Here is a 21,807-nt window from a genome sequence, read left to right on the forward strand (position 1 = left end):
AGTAAATCTCTGACAGAGTGGAATAGGTTAACTCTAACCCAATCTGGTACTGAACTGATTGGAGTTTAGGTTACAGTTTTGGTAAGATTCTATCTCTACCTATGATTTGCCCCCATTTCTAGAGTATAGTCTTCCAAGGATCCCAAATGAGAATCCGGTGTGTTTAATAGACTTCTTTCCTTAGGGATCCTGAATTCCAAGTTTTATCTCCTTAGTGTCATGTTATTGCAAAGAAAGAAAGAAAGAAAGAAAGAAAGAAAGAAAGAAAGAAAGAAAGAAAGAAAGAAAGAAAGAAAGAAAGAAAGAAAGAAAGCCAGCCCTGCTGTATTTCATAGACTTCCTATATAACTTGATAATGCACAGCTTTATAATTCAGCAAATGATTCAAGGGGAGAAACCCATAAGTGTCAGAATTACTCTTCTGTGTCTCCCTTCTATCTGACATCTTGGCTTTTCCAGGCCCAGGTGCCTTGGCAACCCCAAACTCCAATTTCTTGTCTCTCCAGGTCCAAAGACTCTGCTACCTTTTCTGATTCTAAGCTATGGCCCTCTGCCCAAATGCTCAGTTTCTTAGCTACAATCAGCAAATTTCCTGAAGGGAAAAGTGGTTCACAGAATGTCACCTAACCTCATTGTATTTTCCTTCTTCTGTAATCACAGCCTATCAAATGCTTGTTAACTTGGCAGCCCTCAAATAACTTAAAAAAAAAAAAGGTTTTGTGTATTGTATTCAGCTTTTCCAGTTGTTCCTGGCATGAACATCAGTCTGCCTCAAGCAGAAAAATAACTATTTTTCCAGAATTCTTTTCCCAGAAAAAAAAAATCTCAGCAAAGAGTGATTTATACAGGGACTTTCATTACACAAATCTTGGAAAAGCTGATGAAGTCAAAAGGGGAGAAGTTGCTTGTATCAATTAGCTAGTTTTACAATAATAGTGCATAACAAACAATCACAACATCTTAGTGTTCTATTAAAATGACCATTTATTTCTCATATATTGATGATTCTATTGAGTGTGGGCTGATCTAGTTTAGGCAAATAACCTCCAAGCTGTGGGTCTGGCCAGGCTCAGGTCCTCAGCCAGGCCTGGTCCATGTTTGTTCATTCTGAGCACAGGCTGAAGGGGCAGGAGCTACCCAGGGAAAGCTCTTTTCATGGTGAAGGTGGAAGAAAGAGAAACATGTTTCTACTCTCAGCTTGTGTTATGTTACCTAATACCCCATTGGCTGAAGCAAGTCATGTGGCCAAGTTCAAAATCAAGGGGCAGGGAGGTAAACTATACCTTTTTGTGAGAGGAACTGCAAAGTTATATAGCAATAGAGATAGCTACACGAAGGGGTAAAGAATTGGGATGATAATTCAATGTACCATATTGATGTTCCCTAGAATTGGAGAATTCCAGGAGCCTGTTCCTGGTTGTGTGGTCACCAAGAAGTCCTCACTGCTGTGTACCTGCTACCATGCCTCAAAGCCACTGTGGCCAATTTGGTATCCTGTAATGATTATGGGCTGGAATTTTCACAGCCATTTGCCAATATAGTTTGTTTGGTTTTTTAATTTTTCATTGTGGAATTCATTGCCCAATTACTGCAAGAGCCTCCAGCTTATTGTTGTCATAAATGTCAGTGTCAAAGGAAGAAAAGGATGATTTTTACCTTCTTTCAGCTTTCTAGTCTCACATTTGGCAAACTCAACCTAGAACTATTTGTAAGGGTGTCTGAGAAATATAATGTCTATGCTTCCATTTTCAGAAAATGTAATCAAGATTTGTAAAGGGAATGGGACAGTGCTGTGTGCCAGCCCACACTCTGGGACCAACCTAAGCCACGGAAACCCAAGGTAAGGGATCTACACAGAAAGGAGTTTCTTGAAGAAGAACCCATGTTGAGTACTCCAGCTTATTACTGAACTACTAGTGACACAGAACCTCTCCTGCCACTTAGACAGCCTCTTTCCCATACCCCTGCCCTTCCCCAGAATGATCAGAAACACCTGTTAACAAGTCAGGGAAGGAAGAGTGGAAGCACAAAGTGGAGAAGTAGTAAAACTGCTACGTGCCCATTTCTTGTTGCAGCCTGATGCAGGCATGAGCCAGGGTGAGGGAGAATGAAAAGGAAGCATGCTTTAGATGGAGCGGGAAGTTTAGACTACTACATGAGGCCAGACAGTTCAGTACTGAATACAGCCTGTTTTTATAATTAGAAGTTATAGGAAAATTTTATTGTTACCTAAGAGTAATCAAAGAAGTCATGGGACTTGCCCTCAATTATATCCAAAGGGCAGGGAGAAGCTACCTGCCAAGCAGGTTTGAATGGGTCACTGGAAAAAAAGAATGAAGTTGTTCCCTGACTACATTCCATAAGCCTGACTCTTTCAACATAATGAATATATTTCTTAATCGAATTTAATATGCAAATATGAAGACAGATTGTACAATCTGCCTATTATGGTTTTCCCTAATTTTAAAGTATGGAATTATTGGTCCAAATCACCTCCCCATTTTACCAGTATTTCAAAAGGTGTGTTTCTCAAAGTGAAAATAACTGTCCAGATGGGAAGAGAGGAACTAGCTCTTAGGAACTGTACTAGGTTTTTGTAAGGCAGCTTGTTAAATCCGCACACCAGCCCAGGAGTGACCTTCGCCACATTTAGATATGAGGAAAGTGATTATCGAAGAGGGGATGCCATTTCTCTGAGCCCCATAGCTCATAAGTGATGAAGCTGGAATGAATGTATCAGATTCCAGGTGTCCAACAATGGTGTCATTATTACATATTGCCAGAGAGACCTCAAAAAGACAGAGACAATGTGTAGTACTGCCACATTCTCAAGGGTCTGGGGTCTGTTTCCGTGCTTATTAGATAAGCTGCTTTTGTTTGTGCACCTTTAGTTGCTAATAAGGTTGTGCATTTCTCATTTCCTCCCTATTTCCCTTTTATCTTTCCTTCTTGCCCTCTCTCCTTCCTTCCTCCCTCACTCCCTTCCTTCCTCTCTCTCTTTGTCCTCTTTTCCCTCTCACCCTCCTTCCCTCTGGTTTTTCTTTTCTCTCCCTTCTGACTGTGTAAAAGTTATCTGTGCATCTCGTGATGAGGGAATATAATCCCACAAGTGACCAGATTTGATTCCTGTTGGCTCTTTGGTTTTGAAAATATGCTTTTATCAATTTGTTAACTGACAAACCTCCAGGAGTTGGATGATCCGAGGGAGTGCGAGCACAGATAAAGAAAGGACCCAGAGGCCTGCAGCGCGTGGTGTCCACGTCAGGAAAGCCATGGGAACTTGCTTGACAGGCCGGGCTGGGACGCAAGATGGTCAAGGGATCGCGAGTCCAGGGAGAGCGGCCGGGGCAGAATGCCACTAGGTGTCCTCACGCCGGCACGGGGACAGATGTTCATTTACGGGAACAAGCAGGAAAAGCACCTGTCTCCCTCATTGTGTCTCTAGCGCCCTCTACTGTTTAGCACTGTACTCACTGCGAAGGAGAGCTGCTTAAGGGAACTCCATCTGCAAAGCATGTACTGAAGGATGCATTTGAGGGGCGAGGTAAGTGATAATTAATAAATCAGTCTTCCCATCCCAGAATTTTCTCTTGCGCCCCCTCCAAAACATTACCTCTCTCTTCCTGCCAAAGTAACCGCTAACCTGGTTTTATGGTAATCACTTTTTTTCCTTTTACTACCTAACTATGCAGCCTTAAACGTTATAGGTTTTTTTTTTGATTTGGTTTGGTTTGGTTTGAAGTTTACGCAGGGAATCAGAAAGCAAGTATTCTTTTGTGTGTGTGGCTTTCTTCACGCCACATGATGTTTTAACATTCATCATACATTTCGGGGGCTATAAAAATAAAAATGAAGTTGCTAAGTCATAGGGGTTTGTATATCTTCCAATTTGGTAGATAAAGCGAAACCGTTCTCCGAAGTCGATGTGCCAATTCACATTCTCACCAGCAGTGTATGAGAGTTCCTATGTGTCTGTGTCCTTGTCAACCCTTGGTATTGTCAGCCTTTTTATTTTAATGGTTCTTTTCAGCATGTAAAGGTATCTCCTTGTGGATTTAATGTGTACTCCCCTGATGACTAATGGATTGAACAATGTTTCATATATTAGCGGGTCATTCTTCCTTTGTGAAGTGCTTGTTCATAAATTGGAGCTGTTTTCCTATTAGGTTATTTGTGGGTTTCTTATTTATAGGAATTTCTTTTGATTCAATGTATTGCAAATGTTTTCTACAATCCTCTTTTTTTTAGTAATATAGTTTTGTTAATATATTTTTGGTTGATTTTCTCCCATTTAATGAATTTGTTTTGATAAACTGGTTTTTTATTTTAATGTAGTCAAATGAAGCAATCTTTTATATTAATGCTTTGAGTGTCCAATTTTAGGAAGTTTTTCAAATCCTAAAATCATAAAGCTATTCTCTCTTATACTATTTTCAAGAAAATTTATTATTTTGTCTTTCACATTGAAATATAGAATCTACTTGAAGTAGATATTTGAATAAGTTATCACATCGGGCTCAAGTTTCTTCCTTTTTTTCCATAAGGATATTCAATTATCTCAACACTATTTCTGGCCTCCTTCTGTTATATCAGTAAATTTGCCTATCTTTTTACTAATGCCGCCATGTCTTAATTACTGATTTGTAATGACAATATCTTCAGTCCTCAATCTGGTTCTTCTTCAAGAGTGTCTTGGCTATTTGGGCACTTTGCATTTCTATATAAATTTTAGAATCAGCTTGCTAAGTCCCTACCACCTCCCCAATAAGAAGCCTGTTGTGATTTTGATTGGGATTGCATTGAGTTTATAGGTCAATTCGAGGGGTACTGACATCTTTAAAATATCGAGTCCTCTAGTCCTTGAACATAGTATATAATTCCATTTATTTGGCTCCTCTTTAATTTCTCTAAATATTGTGTAGAGGTTTTATACATCCTTCATTAAGTTTTTCTCTAGATACTTGATTTTCATATTCTATTATAAATGGAATTATTTTTAATTTTTTATATTAATTCTAGCTAGTATACATAAAGTTCTTTTTCTTTTTTATGTATTTATTTTTATGGTGACATTGGTTAATGAAATCCAGTAAGTTTCAGCTGTACACTTTAACAGTAAGGCATATATACATTTACACTGTGGGTTCACCTCCCATAGTTAGATTTCTTTCTGTCGCCATGTATTTTGACTGCCTTTACTCCATCTACCTCCTCTTCCCCCTCCCCTCTGGTAACCACTAATCTATAATCCATGTCCATGAGTCTCTGTTGCTTGTCCTGTTCATTTTTTGCTTTTAGATTTATATCCTACATATAAGTGATATCATATGATTTTCAGCTTTTTCCATCTGGCTTATTTCACTTAGTATGATTATCTCAAGGTCTATCCATGTTGTCACAAATGGCAGTATTTCATCTCTTCTTATGGATGAGTAATATTCCATTGCATGTATGTACCACAGCTTCTTTAGCCAATCATCTATCGTAGGACACTTTGGTTGCTTCCATGTCCTGGCCACTATGAATAATGCTGCTATGGACATCGGTGTGCAAATATCTTCTCGGATATGGGTTTTCAAGTCTTTGGGGTAAATACTCAATAGAGGGATTGCCGGATCATATGGTAGATCAATTCTTAGTTTTTGAGGAATCTCCATACTGTTTTCCATAGTGGCTATACCAATTTGCAGTCCCACCAGCAATGTACGAGGGTTCCTTTTACTCCACATCCTTTCCAATATTTGTTATTGCCTGTTCTGTTGATTACAGCTACTCTAACAGGTGTGAAGTGCCATCTCATTGTGGTTTTGATTTGCATTTTCCTAATAGCTAGCAATGTTGAGCATCTTTTCACATATTTGTTGGCCATTTGTATGTCCTCTAGGGAGAAGTGTCTGTTCAGGTCCTCTGCCCATCTTTTGATTGGATTGTTGTTGTTGTTGTTGTTGTTGTTGTTGTTGTTGTTGTTGTTATTGAGTTGTATGAGTTCTTTGTATATTTTGGATATTAGGCTCTTATCGGAGACTTTGCTTGCAAATATATTTTCCCATTTGGATGGTTGTCTCTTTACCTTGTTGACAATTTCTTTTGCTGAGCAGAAGCTTTTTAGCTTGATGTAGTCCCAGTCATTTATTTTAACTTTGACTTCCCTTGCTTTGGAGGTCAAATTAAAAAAATCCTCTTTAAGTCCAAGGTTTTTGATATTAGTTCCTATGTTTTCCTCTATACGTTTTATTGTTTCAGGTCTTATATTCAGGTCTTTAATCCACTTAGAGTTAATTTTGGTGTGTAGTGATAGATAACAATCTAGTTTCATTCTTTTGCAGGTGTCTTTCCAGGTTTCCCAGCACTACCTATTGAAGAGGTTTTCTTTTCTCCACTGTATGTTTTTGGCTTTTTTGTCTAAAAGTATTTGCCCATATAAATATGGGTTTACTTCTGGACTCTTAATTCTGTTCCACTGATTCATGTATCTGTTTTGCTGCCAATACGATGTTGTTTTAATTACTGTCACTTTGAAGTATAATTTGAAGTCGGGCAGAGTGATACCTCCAGCTTTGTTCTTTTTTCTTAGGATGGCTTTGGCAATTTGGAGTTTTTTTGTGCTTCTTTACAAATCTGATGATTTTTTGTTCTATTTCTTTGAAAAATACTGATAGGATTTTGATGGGGATAGCATTAAATCTATATAATGCTTTAGGTAATATGGTCATTTTAACTATGTTGATTCTTCCAATCAAAGAACACAAAGTATCTTTCCATTTCTTTGTATCTTCTTCAATTTCTTTTAATAGGATCTTGCAGTTTTCATTATCTAGGTCCTTCACAGGTTTCATTAAATTTATTCCTAGGTATTTATTTGTTTTGGTGCAATTGCAAAAGGAATGATTTTTTCTACTTCTTTTTCTGACACTTCGTTATTAGAGTATAGGAACGCTATGGATTTTTGAACATTGATTTTGTATCCAGAGTCTTTGCTGTATTTGCTTATTGTTTCTAGTAGTGTTCTTGTGGCGTGTTTAGGGTTTTCTGTATAGAGAATCGTGTCATCCGCAAATAGTGACAGTTTGACTTCTTTGTTTCCTATTTGGACGCCTTTTATATCTTTCTCTTGCTTGACTGCACTTGCTAGGACCTCCAATGTTATATTGAATAAGAGTGGTGATAGTGGACAGCCTTACCTAGTTCCTGATTTAGAGGAAAGGTTTTTAGTTTTTCACCATTAAGTATAATGTTGGCTGAGGATTTGTCATACATGGCCTTTATTATGTTAAGGTACTTTTCTTCTATACCAATTTTGTTAAGTGTTTTGATCATAAATGGTTGCTGTATCATCGAAGGCTTTTTCTGCATCTAATAATATAGTCATATGACCCTTATTTTTTAATTTGTTTATGTGGTGTATCACATTAATGGATTCGCATATGTTGAACCATCCCTGTGCCCCTGGGATGAAGCCTATTTGATCGTGGTGTATAATCAGTCTAGGAAGCTTGTATTTATCTAGGTACTTATCTATTTCTTCTAGGTTATTAAATTTAGTGTTGTATACTTTTTCATAGTATTCGTGTATGATGTTTTGTATTTCTGCGGTGTCTGTCATAATTTCCCCTCTTTCATCCCTGATTTTATTTACTTGTGTCCTTTCTCTTTTTTCTTTAGTGAGTCTAGCCAGGGGTTTGACAGTTTTATTAACTTTCTCAAAGAACCAGCTCTTTGTTGTATTTATTTTTTCAATCATTTTTTTTGTTTTTAATTTCATTTATTTATGCTGTAATTTAGATGATTTCTTTCCTTTTGTTGACTTTAGGCTTCATTTGTTCTTCCTTTTCTAGTTTTGAAGATGAAGTGTTAGGTTGTTTAGTTGAGTTCATTCTTGTTTTTGGAGATAGGCCTGTAATAATATGAACTTGTCTCTTATGACCACTTTTGCTGTGTCTCAAAACTTTAGATATGTTGTATTATCATTATCATTCATTTCTATGTATTTCTTGATCTCTCTTTTTATTTCTTCTCTGACCCAGTTATTCTTCATTAGCATGTTGTTTAATCTCCATGTATTTGTGGTTCTTCCTGCTTTCTTTTTGCAGTTGATCTCTAGTTTCAGAGCTGAGATGTGTGTCCTAGAGGCAAAATATGGTTGGGTTTTGTTTTTTGATCCATTCTGCAACTCTGTGCCTTTTTATTGGTGAGTTCAGTCCATTCACATTTAGGGTGATTATTGAAATATGTGATAGCCATATTGTCTTTTACTTTCTGGTAGCTCAGTGTTTCTATTGCTTCCTTGTCTTCATGTTTCTGTTTTCTTTATTTTGTTGGCTTTCGTGGGTTTTCCCTCTGGTACTTTTTGTTTTATGTTATATACTCCAGTTCTGAATCTTTGGTGTGTGGTTACCATTATGAATATGTAAAAGATAGTTTTATATATACATATACATACGTATATATATACGTATATATGTGTATATGTGTGTGTGTATGTATATATATAGTCATCCAGTTTCTTCTGCATGTGCCTTATCTCCACTCCCCTTTGTGAATTTGGATTGTTGAATCTTCCACTTTTCAGTCATTGTTGTTTCAATTTGGCCCTAGGTATGTTGAACGTTCATTACTATCTTGCTATAGCGATTTCCTTTTTATTATTTAAGCTTATAATGTTCTGTTCTTAGTAAGGATTGCACTCCTCTGCTTCTATTTGCCTGATAGTCACTTTACTCCTAATTATGTATTTTTTTTTGTCATTTTATTTTAGGTGAGCTGATCCCTTTCATTATTTACTGTCATACAGGGCTTGTAGTAGAGAATTTCCTCAATTTTTGTATGTCTGCAAAGGTCTTTATTTCTCCTTCATATCTAAAGAAGAGTTTAGCTGGATACATTATTCTAGGCTGGTAGTTCCTTTTCACTTAATAGTTTGGATATTTGATTCCACTTTTTTCTGGTTTGTAATGTTTGTGCTAGGAAGTCTGACAATAATCTAATGGGTTTTCCTTTATAAGGTACCATTTTCTTCTCTCTCTGGCTCCCCTGAGAATTCTGTCTTTGTCATTGATTTTTGATAATTTTAATACGATATGTCTTGGCGAAGACATTTTTGGGTTGAGATAATTGGGTGTTCTATTGACTTCTTGAATTCCAAGCTCCAGCTCATTCTTTAGATTTGGGAAATTCTCATCCATTATTTGTCTGAAAATGCTTTCTAGCCCCTGCTCCTTTTCCTCACCTTCAATAATGCCCATTATTCTTATGTTTCCTCTCCTGATGGTATCAGCTAGTTCTTGTATTTCTCTTTCATTATTTTTCATTCTTTGGTTTCTCTCCTCTTCCTTCTGATTTATTTCTAAATTTCTGTCTTCGATATCACTGATCCTTTCCTCAATTTGGTCAACTCTATTTCCCAAGCTTGCTATTTCATTTTTCAACTCTTGCAGTGTGTTTTTTGTCTCCAGAAGATCTATTCTGATCTTTTTGAGGGTTTCAATTCCCTTGCTCTGCTCACCTAAGCATATTTTCAGTTTCTGAAATTGTTAACATGACATGTTTTGAAACTCACTGGGTTTTTTTTAGAAGTACCATCCTGAATTCTGTCATTTAAGTTGCATATTTCTATGTCTATAAGCTTATTTTCTGGAGATTTTTCTCGCTCTTTCTGAGATGTTTATCACCTTGGTTGTTCATGGTGTTTAATGGATTATATCTCCACCTGGGCATTAATGGAAATGTATTCTGCTTTTTTTTTTCCCCAGGAAGATTTTTATACAAAGGTCTCTCTAGCCTATGCAAAGAAGGCACTCTTTGTTTGGTTTCCAGTAGGTTGTGTCTAAGCCTCTTGGATCCCTGCTTTATATAAAGCTTTTTAAATACCTTCTTATTTTCTTATAGATATTTAATCATGCTCCTACCCTCAGTTTCAGTCCCTGTCAGTGTTAGCAACAATTTTGTTAGCATTTGCTTAGACTCCCCTGGGGCTCTGTGGTGATCGGGTCTCTGAGGGTATGGGGGGAGGGGTCCTCTGGGTTCAGGGATGAGGGCTGTGGCTTAGCCTTGGTTTTGCAGCCCCAGCTGGTAAAAATCAACTGTTATTTTTCTGCCATCCTGCTTTACTGCCTTCTGCCCTGCTGACTGGGCCCTGCTGCAGGCCGTGGGGAGTTTACAGCTTTCTCAGGCAAGGCTGTTCAGGAAACTCGCTGCTCTTTCTCCCCTTCTCCTCCTCCTACTGTTATGCCCCGATTCGGAACCCCATGAGCCACGAAGGAAACAACTGCCAATGTAATCACACAAGGGAGTTTATTAGCAAGCTCAGACCCAACTCTACACACAGCCAAAGCAGTGTGCAGGAGAAGGGCCCCTTCCTTAATCTTACAGACATATTTAAAGGGAAAAACCACAGGCTGGGGTGGCCGGTCCTGGCGTTGCAGGATTGGTAAGTTAAATTTGACCTTTACAGACATTGGTAGGAAGGTAGCCGCAGGGGAGGTCTAACTAGCAAACAACAGAAGGGGAATTTCAGGGCCATTCCTACTGGTCGACTACATCTGGTATGGGGTGGGGGGGCAGGGCTAGCGTTCCTATAGTGAGAGTCAAACAGTAATTTCCAGGAACTGGCTAAAATGGAGGCCTGTCACAAAATGGAGTCACTTCGGTTCTTCTTTCCCCCCTTCTTCTGGAAACTAGCTCAATCTTGAACTCTGAGGGATGCAAGCATAGTTACAGAAGCAGAGAGCACGGGTTAATTGCAATGTTACATTTCAGATTTTTCATTATGGGGGAGTTGATTATATCCTCTACTATGTAGTACAAACAGTTTGACAGTATCTATTCTTTACAGTATGAAATTAAGGACACATGGGCCAAAGGTGATTAGGAGGAGAAGGATGACTAGGGGCCCAGGTACGGCTGAGAGCAGGGTGGTCAACCAGGGTGACCATTGTTTTAAACTCATCAGCCATACTATGGCTTTTAGCTACATGACTTCTTCAGTGCCTCATAATGGCTTCTCAGAATGGCTCCCGACATCTCCCCCTTTTTTATTATTTAAAATGCCAAAGCTTTCTCAGCTATGGTGCAGATAGACTGTGCCTGTCTTAGGCAACCCTTCACAGGCCTGGGCCTTACTCATCATTGGCACATGAAAGTCTTGCAATCATGCCCTGTCTTAGGTTGGTCCCAGCCCTGAAGGATTCTTACTCATCTTTGACTACCAGCCTCTGCAAATGGGAGATGTATAATTATTTTATAGCTCAAACCTGAGCCTGGAGCCTGAGACCATGCATCTCTGCACAAATCTTCAGCAGAGAACTGAAGAAGTATTTTATCAAAGGTAGAAGCAGACATAGGCCTATAATTATGCAAAGGCCCAAGGCTAAAGCCGAGATAAGCAAATGACCCAAAGGAGACCAGGATGGTAGAAAACTTTTCAAATGTTGTAAGAATTTTGAACCCTCCTCAGCTGCATCAGACTGAAGGGGTCCCACATCCTGCAGCCCCTGAATTTCTCTATGCAGCTGTATTAAATCTAGGGAGGTGTTAATATCATGCCAGACACCTTGGAGATGAGAGCTCACGCGATCCCATCCATGTTGACTCTCATTATAAATTTTTGAGGTGACACAAATCCACTGATATGCTGCATGGCATTCTAAATGAAATCTCACTTTTAAACCTTGGATTTCATCTCCTAAATACGTAACTAAACTGTATAATGCATCAAGCTTCTGTTCTAACTTGTTATCAATATTTTCCTGGGTCCCTAAAGCCACTGTAACATTTTTAGACAAATTATTAACATAATGAGCAGTTCGAACAGTTTGAGATAAAGTGACAGCAGCAGTAGCAGTAGTAGCTATAAGCGACACGAGAGCAGTAATTCCAGCAATGATCAATCCTATTACTCTTTTCTGTCTACGCAAAGCCTTATTGATTTCTTCTAATACCTGTAAGCCTCGATCTGCATACCAAGGTCCCGATGTGTTAGCAGGTAACATTACAAAAGAAGGTTGATGAAAGACCATTACAATAGTTCCTCCGGAACAAAAGAAATACAGTTAGTTAAAATGCAATCATTACATGTGACATAGAAATTTCTACCTCTCATAGTTACATTAATTCTACCAATCATCAATACATGTGGTGGGGTTACATATGCAGTTATGTTTGTGTCCGCTATCTGAGGGATCCATCCCACAGGGCGTAGATCTCCCATGGCTGCACCCAACTTCCAAATATAAGTTCGAGGAAATTCTGTATCTGTCCACCATAGTCCCACTGTCCAGCTGGTACGCGCTCCATGTCCTCCTATATTTCCCCATTCTCCCCCAGACCAGTCCAAGATGTATTGATCTGTTCTAGTCACATTATACCTGGCGGGAGCAGGGACATAGCATCTTTTCTAATGAATGGTTTGTCTGGAAAGCTCCTCCTCCCCGCAAAGAGGAAAAGACTGGGGAGAAGGTGGAGGCAAGTTCATTTGTGCCCCCTTTGGGTAATTAAATCTGAAAAACAGAGGCCTTTTTTCCTTATCATTTCTAATTAAATGGGAACCGTACACTGGCAGGCATCCAGTAGTAGCTGACCAGCTTTTTGAAAAGCAGATAGGCAAACCAATTCCCGATCCTGTGTAGTTAGTTGAATTGTCTTTCTTCTCTTTTATCTCCTCGGCCTGTTGCTGGTTGGTCTAGCAATCGCGTGTCATTCACCTTTACCATAATTTCTGGACCTTCCCAGATAGACGGATGTAGAATGGGTGGATCAGGTATGTAGGCCCAATACAATTCTCCTTTAACCAGAGGACTCAACATCATCACCATCATCAGGAGTAATCTCTGGTGGGGGAGAGGTCCCTGCGAACCAGACCAATCTTTCTGGCAACCATCTGGCATTTTCAGCATCCTGTGGAAAAACACAAACATGCCCTCGTCCCCATATTAGTACTGGATCAGGGCCATGCCATGCGCCTGTGAGAGGATCCTTCCACCTCACCTGCGCGTATGTGGTCTGAGTTTTTGGATGCCAGAAACGCTCTGCTGCAGAAAATCCTTGAGCATCCACAGTTAAAAAATTCAAGATAAAAGAGCATGATTTAAACTGTTTTGTAGAGAGATAGGGTATAGCTCTCCCTTTTTTATTTTATTTAATTGATTTCTGAGAGCACCGTGAGCCCGTTCCACTATTCCTTGACCTTGAGGATTATAAGGAAAGCCTGTTTTATGTATGATAGAAAGTCGTGAGCAAAAACGCTGGAATGCCTGACTAGTGTATCCTGAACCATTATCAGTCTTCATCACAGAGGGTTAGCCTATCATAGCAAAGCATCTGAGGCAGTGAGAAATGATATGTTTAGTAGCCTCTCCAGTTTGAGCTGTAGCTACGATAAACCCAGAGTACGTGTCAACCGTTACATGCACATACCTTAGCTTTCCAAATTCTGGAATATGTGTAACATCCATTTGCCATAACTGGTTAGGCTTCAAGCCTCGCGGGTTGACACCATAATGGGGTCCAGTTTGATGCTCTGGGCATGTAGGGCACTGTCTAACGAGTTGACAAGCTGCCTCTCTGGGAATATTGAACTGCCTTTTCAAACTTTGACTATTTTGATGATGCAATGCATGTGACTGTTGGGCAAGCTCCAACTGAGTGAGACCGATTGATTACCTGAGTAGGTCAATCAGCAAGAGCATTTCCCTCTGTTAAAGGCCCTGGGAGTCCTGAATGTGCTCGAATGTGACCCACATAACATGGATGGACTCGTGCATGCAAACATCTTTGCACCTGAGAAAAAAGTTCCCGTACTTGATTATTTGCAGTGTCAATGTAAGCTACTGTTTCTAATACCTGTAAAGCTCTAGCAATGTAATGACTGTGTGCAGGTTAAAAGAACACTGAGCCATAAGTGTAAATACGGCAGCCACTGCTCTCAGCTCTACAATTTGAGCTGAGGCAGGAGGTGTATGCAGTATATGTGGCTGACCTTGAATCACATAAGCAGCAGTGCCATTAGAAGACCCATCAGTAAAAATTACCTGAGTATCCTTCATAGGAGTTTGCTTCATAATCCTAGGAAAAACTAAAGCATGGTTATTTACAAATTGCAACAATTTGTCTCTTGGAAAACAATTATCTATAACTCTGGGGTAGTGGGCAAAGGCAATAGCCCATGCATCATCATTTTGAAATAACCAATCTATTTGTTGTTTAGTAAAAGGAATGCCAATTAAAGAAGGCTCTGCTCCAAAATATTTGCCAGATTCTTCTCGAGCCAGTTGTACTAAGCAAGCAACAGATTCAAAATAAGGAGTTAACACCCGAGCTGGTGATACAGGCAAATGCAACCAAAGCAGAGGACCGTTGTGCTATAACACCGCAGTGAGCTTGTGTGCGGTAGCTAGGACATAAGCGGCCCATCCCTGGGAGTAGTCTACGTAATTCACCTGTTGTTGCTCTATGGCCTGTTCTACCTTCTGTAAGGTGAGCCGACCATTTTCTGTTAATTCTCTTTTAGATGTAGGAGCAGGGTCCCCCTTGAGAATGTCAAACAGGTTTTAATTCACCCGTGGAAATTTTTAAATACGGTCTAAGCCAATTAATATTGCCCAAGAGTTTCTGAAACTCATTCAAAGTTAATAACTGGTCCTTTCTCAACCGAATTTTCTGAGGCAATATAGTCTTTGGGTATAATTTATGTCCTAAATAAGAATAAGGAGGCTCTGTCTGCCCCTTTTCTGGAGCAATAACTAATCCTCGTTTCTTAGCTTTTTGAAGGTGAGCATAAGCTGCTAGAAGTCCTTCCTCTATTTCTGCCAAAAGAATGTCATCCATATGAATATGCTTGCCTGGTTTTACTCACTGCTTGAGCTACAAATTTTTGACACAGGGTAGGCTTTAATTGTTTTTCCCTGCAATGCTGTGGCCATGGCCAGACCCTGCGTATATGCCGGCCCAATATCAGAACACAACCTGATATAGTCTGCCATATCTCCTTTCTTTCTGTATGGCCTGAGAGCAGCCTGACATGCAGAATTAGTGTTTTCATAAGCCAGTTGCTTTACTAAAAACATATCTGCCTCTGCGTCCCCTATCAATCTTCGAGCTGTTTCCATAAGCCGTGCTACAAATTCCTGAAATAGCTCATCAGGTCCCTTCCTTATCTTAGATAAATCTTCAGTTTGCCTTCCAGTAGCGGGTAATTTATACCAAGCCCTTTTCGCAGCAGCACTTATTTGTGCATAAGCTCCTCCCTCATATTCCAATTGCTGATCATTTGCAGAATATTGGCCTTCTCCAGCTAACATCTCAAACATAACTTGTACTGGGGGATTCTGATTTCTATTTATCTCTGCCGTTTTTTCACATTGATCATAATACTCTGATTTCCATAATAAAAAATCCCCAGGGGTGAGACAAGCTCGAGCTTCTAAAGACAATGTTTCTAGGATAGCCTGAGTGTAAGGGGCAGTAGGACCATACTGAGCACATGCCAGTTTCAACTCTTTTATAGATTTGAAAGGGATAGGATTATGCCCTCTTATGAGAACCTGTTGACCCTGCGCATCTTGAGCCTGTTGTTCTGTTACAGGACACGTCAAATGAAACCCCTGTATATCATCACCTCTTTGTATTGCCTGATGTAACATACTTTGTAAAGGCGAAAAAAGTTTAGGCCCCCGAGACTGCTTAACAACAGCGATGACCGGTTGTGACTCCTCAAACGGAGGCGGAGGATCTATCCTATAGGGGTCTCTGCTAGGTATTTTAAGTTTTTTTTCCTGATTTCCCAGTTGCAGAGTTAATTGTTGTACTGCACCTTGCAATCCCTGAACAACTTTTTTTAGATCTTTAGTTTTATTATCAGAGCTAACCGCCGCCACGAGGGGAATACAACCTCCTTCATTATGACATTGAGCGGCTTCTTCCTCTAGTTGTTCTGCATCCCCTAGATCCAATGATTGCTTTCCGTGTCTAGAAAATAAAAACTCAAAGAAAGGCTCAGGGTGTGTCGGTGGCGAGGAAGGCTTAGTTTCATTTTCCTTCTTGGTTGCCTGACTGTCTTCAATTGCTTTTTCCCTCTCATGCCTAGGATCCAGACTATCTCTAATTAAAGTCCACAAGCTAAAAGTATCTACAGGCACTTTGCCAGGTCCGTGGACATCATAATAATCTTGTAGTTTTTCTCCTACCTTTTTCCATGTTTCTAAATTCAATGTTCCCTCCTCAGGGAACCAGGGAAAAACTTTTTCTATAAATGCTAAAAAATTACACAATTGTTGATGCCCTACCTTAGCTCCTCTAGCCCAGAGCATATTCTTAAGCATATGTACAAAAAGCATGCAGCCATTTCTATTTCCCAATAAAGACTAGAACACTTATGAGCAAGATTAATCTCTGACTGAGGGTCCGATCAGAAGGTGCTGTGCACAGCAGACCTAAAAAGAGAGATAGGGTAAACAGGGCGGTGAGGAGGATGGTGATAGAAGACCACCCCCGACAAAACATCTGACAACAAACAGGACAGTTCACAAGCAACGAAGAACTAGTTCAATTATAAGATCCAGATAGTCGTGAAGACCCTGATGGCCTCTCCAGATCCTCTCGAGAGACCCTGATTAGGGACTCAGGACATCTCCTGAGGCCCCGCGGTTGTGGTTCGCAAGTGCGTCCACTCCACCACTTAATAACTACACAGAAAAGCGGAAGTTTCAGAATATACTAAGTGAACCTTAATACTCGGGTTTGCAACATGGAGCAGACGTACTCAGACACTTAGACAAACACTTACTGGTTGGCCAGACCAGCCGACTCTCTCCGGTGTGTCTGTTCAGGGCTGTGGGGATCCTAGACGAGCCCCCAAATGTTATGCCCCAATTCGGAACCCCACGAGCCACGAAGGAAACAACTGCCAATGTAATCACACAAGGGAGTTTATTAGCAAGCTCAGACCCAACTCTACACACAGCCAAAGCAGTGTGCAGGAGAAGGGCCCCTTCCTTAATCTTACAGACATATTTAAAGGGAAAAACCACAGGCTGGGGTGGCCGGTCCTGGCGTTGCAGGATTGGTAAGTTAAATTTGACCTTTACAGACATTGGTAGGAAGGTAGCCGCAGGGGAGGTCTAACTAGCAAACAACAGAAGGGGAATTTCAGGGCCATTCCTACTGGTCGACTACATCTGGTATGGGGTTGGGGGGCAGGGCTAGCGTTCCTATAGTGAGAGTCAAACAGTAATTTCCAGGAACTGGCTAAAATGGAGGCCTGTCACAAAATGGAGTCACTTTGATTCTTCACTACAGGGAGGTCCTGCTACAAGAGACAGCTTCTTTATTTCTTCCAGTCCACCACCCAACACCTGAGATTCTGACCTGTGGTAGCTCTTATGTGCAGATTCCATGCTCAGACATGCTTGTGTACAGTTTGGGTGTTTTTTGTTGAGTTTTAGATGTTTGGCTTATTGTTGTTTCAAAGGGAGGATCTGGGGATGATCCTCACTCTGCCATGCTTCTCCCCGCAGTTTTCGTTTTCTTATATTGACCTTACATCCAGCAATCATGCTAACCTCAAATATTCTATTAATTAATCTCTAGATTCTTTTGAGTTTTCAGTATACATAATTATTATTTTACACCTCAGTTCTAATCTTTATAATTTTTATTTCAATTTTTTGCTTTATTACTCTGACTAGAAACATCAGAAAAGTATTGGATATGGGTGTTAACAGCGGATATCTTTGTCTGATTCCAGTTCTCAGAATTTTTTCCCCATTTCATCATTAAGTAAAATGTACTGTGGTTGTTATTTCCTTACGATAAACATTGTTAAAAGTTCTTAACCACTCTTCACTGATTTAATGTATGCCTTTACAAAAAGGAAATATTTTACGTACTCTTTCCTAATATGACTTTTCACTCAATAATCAACACCAAGACCATGTTTTTAAATTTTTTTCATTGTTTTGCTTACCTTTTTAAAATTCTATCTTTAAAAAATTTTTTTGTTTATTCTTTTTTAACAGCTTTATTGGGATATAACTCATGTATCCAATTCACCCATTTAAAGTGTACAATTCAAAGGTTTTTAGAATATTTACATTCATTTTTATTCTTCCAAATTAATTTTAAATCAATTTATGAACTTTTATATGCCATCCTACAGGGGCTTTGGTTAATATGGAATCAACTCTGCATATCAAATCTTTTCAACCAGTAGAGGAGCATGTATAATGTTTCATTGATTCAGGTACAATGTTTCATTGACTCCTATTTCCTTTTATTTCCTTCATGATTTTAAAATCATTCCCTTAGAGTAAATAAAGCTTTTAATGTTTTTAGTTTATCTATAAACATGATTATTTTTATTATTTTTAGAACTGTGAATTACAGGTATGTAGTAATATTGTTGTATTAAAAATTTATAATTTGTGTTATATTTAATTCATGTTATATATGATAAGTGCATTACCAATATATTTTTGATTGATTTCCTGGGATTATTTTTCTGGGTATATAGTCTAGTCATTCAAAATAGTGACGTTTCATTTATTTAAGAGTTTTTGTTACAACTACATATTTCTTTTTCTTCTCCTATAATATGGCCAGCATTTCTAATGCTGAACAGACACTTCAAAAATTTTAATAGTACATACATCTGACTTATCTTTAACATATATATGATCAGTAAAAAAGACAAGAAACCTAATAAAATAAATGTGCAAATGACTAGAGCACTTTACAAATGAAGATGTACAGATGGCAAATAAGCACCGGATAAGTTGCTCAACATCATGAGGCATCAGGAAAATGTAAATTAAACTCACTTTACATCCAGCAGAATGGCTAAAATGAAAATAAATGACACCCCCAAATGTTGACGAGGATGTAGAACAACTGGAATCCTCATACATGCTGTGAGCATATAAAATTGTGCAGCTTTGGAGTACCGTTTGGCAGTTTCTTATAAAGTTAAATCTACACCTATCTTATAAACCAGCAATCTCAATTCCAAGTGTTTTCCCCCCTTCAGAATGAATATATATGTCCACAAGACTCGTAAAAAGATGTTTATGGCAAGTATTCATAATAGCCAAAAACTAGAAACAACCCAAATGACCTCTAATAGGAAAATAATATAATGTGTTGATATATCACTCAACATTAGGAAGAATAAACTACTGAGTCACATAAAAATTTGGATGAATCTCAAAAACATTGTGTGAAAAAAAGCAAGTCACAAGGGAATATACTATATATGATTTCATTTATATAAAGTTCAAGAACAAATAAAACTATTGTGATAAAAATCAGAACCGTGGTCGCCTATCATGGGTGGTGGGAATTGACTAAAAGTGGAGATGACAGATATTTTTAAAGTGATGGAAATGTTCCAAATTTTGATTGGAGTATTGGTTACACAAATGTATATATTTGTCAAAACTCAGCAAATTGCACAGTTAGGAGCTGTGTGTCCTACTATATGCAAATCTTAATTTTTTTTAGTTCCAGGAAAAAGAATATGATTTATCCCAGTTTAAGTCAGGCATCTTACTCTCTTTAAGTAATCAATTTTTGCCAAGGGATCAAGTTAAATGGTATAGATATGGCCCAGAGAAGGAGCATTGTGGCATGCTTGGCTGCCACTCCATGAAGTATCTACACTATGTGGCATTAGTTTCTGTGATCAAATCGTATCATATTATGTTTCTATATTTGAGAAATGATCTTTTTAACATATAGAATCCCTAGAAATGAAGGAAATTTTCCTGGTTATTCCATCAGATTAAAATAATAATAAAGGAGAAAGTAAAACCAGGCCCTAATTCCCCACCCAAGGTAACTACTACACTATTTTGGTAAGATTTTTCCAGGCAGTATGATCACAATGTTACATAAATTGAATTGTACTAAATGTTATTCAAATAGAGACAATTTCTTATCTTGTCTAATGTCCGATTATACATGGTATTTGCTGACCTGCTCTGCTGTGCTTATTTGAGCATGGAATGAAGTGAATCGGTGAGAAAACTCAGGATGGAGAGGAGAAGTGACATTTGGAGGGAGCTGAGGGGTGGAAGAGATCAGGCAAGAGCTTGATCTCCCATGACAAGAAACTGTACACATACTGTATAAGAAGGTTAAGCTCTCCAAAGAACCCTCACCTGCACTCCAGAAAGAGGAGTGTTCAGTGCCTGCTGTGCAGATGGCATCAGCAGTCAGGGCAGGCTAGAAGAGCAGAGACCATAAGAGAGGACTATCTGGGGAACTAGTTTGTAATAAGACTCTTTTCCCCTTTCCTTCTTTTCTACCTGCCCCCAACTACTGGAGGAACTGGGCATTGGGGGACAAGGGAGGGAATGGGGAGAAGTTGTCTCAGTGTCAATGAATGCCCTGTTCCCTCTAGCTCTAAGAGGCAGTGGGAGGAAAGGAAGAGATGACCATACCTCCTCCTCTACTTGGAAGCAGAGAGGTCAGCCTTAGTAAATATATTCCTTAAGTGGGTGGAATACACTTCTTAATAATAAACCAGGTTCAATACCTTCAAAGACAGAATGACAACTGATGGGCAAACTTCATTCCCTCTCACATATTTCTCCCCCAATGACATTAAAACAGGGTCCAGTATTAAACTCTCAGGAAAGATGAACACTTTATTCTAATTGTTCTGATTCATGACCTATATTGCACCATCCACAAACCTCCGGAATACAAATTTATCATTTAAAATGAAAAACATAGGGATGGTTATTTTTTATGCTTCATTCTATATTGTTCTCAGAAATTACAGATTTTTTCTTCTAAGAAAGCTGTGTCATAGCCCTTGGTCAACTCTGTAGGTTGTGCTGAACCTAAAGTAATATAAGACTAGTCTTAAACAACTGAGGGTCTTGGATCACAGTAGTTTAGGAGAATTCTGGAGATGATGATAATTTATGGCCATTGTGAAAAAGTTATCCTATCAAACTTTGTAGAACTATCTGCTCTTACACAACAGCATATGAAATAAAAGCTCTCTTCTGATCTGTTTAAAGCCCATGAACATAAATTTTAGAACATAAAGTGTTATAGTTAATTTATCACTGATGTCTTTAGATTCAATTTCTAGATTCATTTTAATTTATAACAAACCATATTTCAAAGCCTGAACTACAATGGTAACTCAAATATTTGGGGTATGATAGAACTTGTCTTTGGTTTCCCAGTGCTTCAGTGTTATACTCTACGGCTAAAGAATTGGTATGGCAATTCAGTCACGTCATTGGTATCCTCTAAAAAATGTAATTCAGTGCTTTGCACAAATCAACATGTTTTCTCATACTAGATTGAACCTGTAGATAAAACCTCCATTGCTTTATAAATTGAGATTTCTTCAGAAATGTATTCTTTGTTGCACTATCTTATGTCTCACCCGTTCATTGGAGAGGAATGGGTGATATTCATTTTTTTCAGCCCCATTTGAAATGTTCCATTTTTTCCAACTATGCACTGCTATTGTATGCTCACCACTATGTTTTCGTGGTGAATACCTTCTATGTTTTAAAATGTGAGTTAAATGTTTCCACCACGAAGACTTCTTGCATCTTCCATTGCCACAGACGTGTTTGTGTCTGCCTAGGGCTCTCCTTTTATTAATGAAGGAACAATGGCACCTGTCTGCACTTTAGTCCCAAAGACAGCTGCCCCTCCAGCCTTTGCCCTGAAACCATACAATTCAGTTCCTCCCTATATGTCCCTGGTACTTTTCAAGCTACTGTCCCTTCGCTGGAGCTTAGGCTGAGTGTTTGTGAGCAAGTGAGTCTGCGTGTGGGTCCTTTAAGAAGA

The 21,807-nt window shown here is 38.9% G+C and overlaps 1 protein-coding gene across 4 annotated transcripts in view; it reads left to right on the forward strand.

The window, feature by feature from the left end:
* LOC107509904 (synaptotagmin-15) overlaps nucleotides 1-21,807 on the forward strand; it is a 37,613-nt gene that overhangs the window by 12,004 nt on the left and 3,802 nt on the right. For 2 of the 4 annotated variants that reach the window (XR_004951633.1, XR_004951630.1), the window contains 3 exons: nucleotides 1,753-1,840; nucleotides 3,188-3,544; nucleotides 18,149-18,232. The gene's annotated coding sequence lies outside the window, so the exon portion shown is untranslated. The remainder of the gene's footprint in view (nucleotides 1-1,752; nucleotides 1,841-3,187; nucleotides 3,545-18,148; nucleotides 18,233-21,807) is intronic. The other 2 variants (XR_004951631.1, XR_004951632.1) reach the window with 2 other exon arrangements.

The sequence above is a fragment of the Rousettus aegyptiacus genome, unplaced genomic scaffold (assembly GCF_014176215.1).
Source record: "Rousettus aegyptiacus isolate mRouAeg1 unplaced genomic scaffold, mRouAeg1.p scaffold_m13_p_6, whole genome shotgun sequence".
Lineage (NCBI taxonomy): Eukaryota > Metazoa > Chordata > Mammalia > Chiroptera > Pteropodidae > Rousettus > Rousettus aegyptiacus.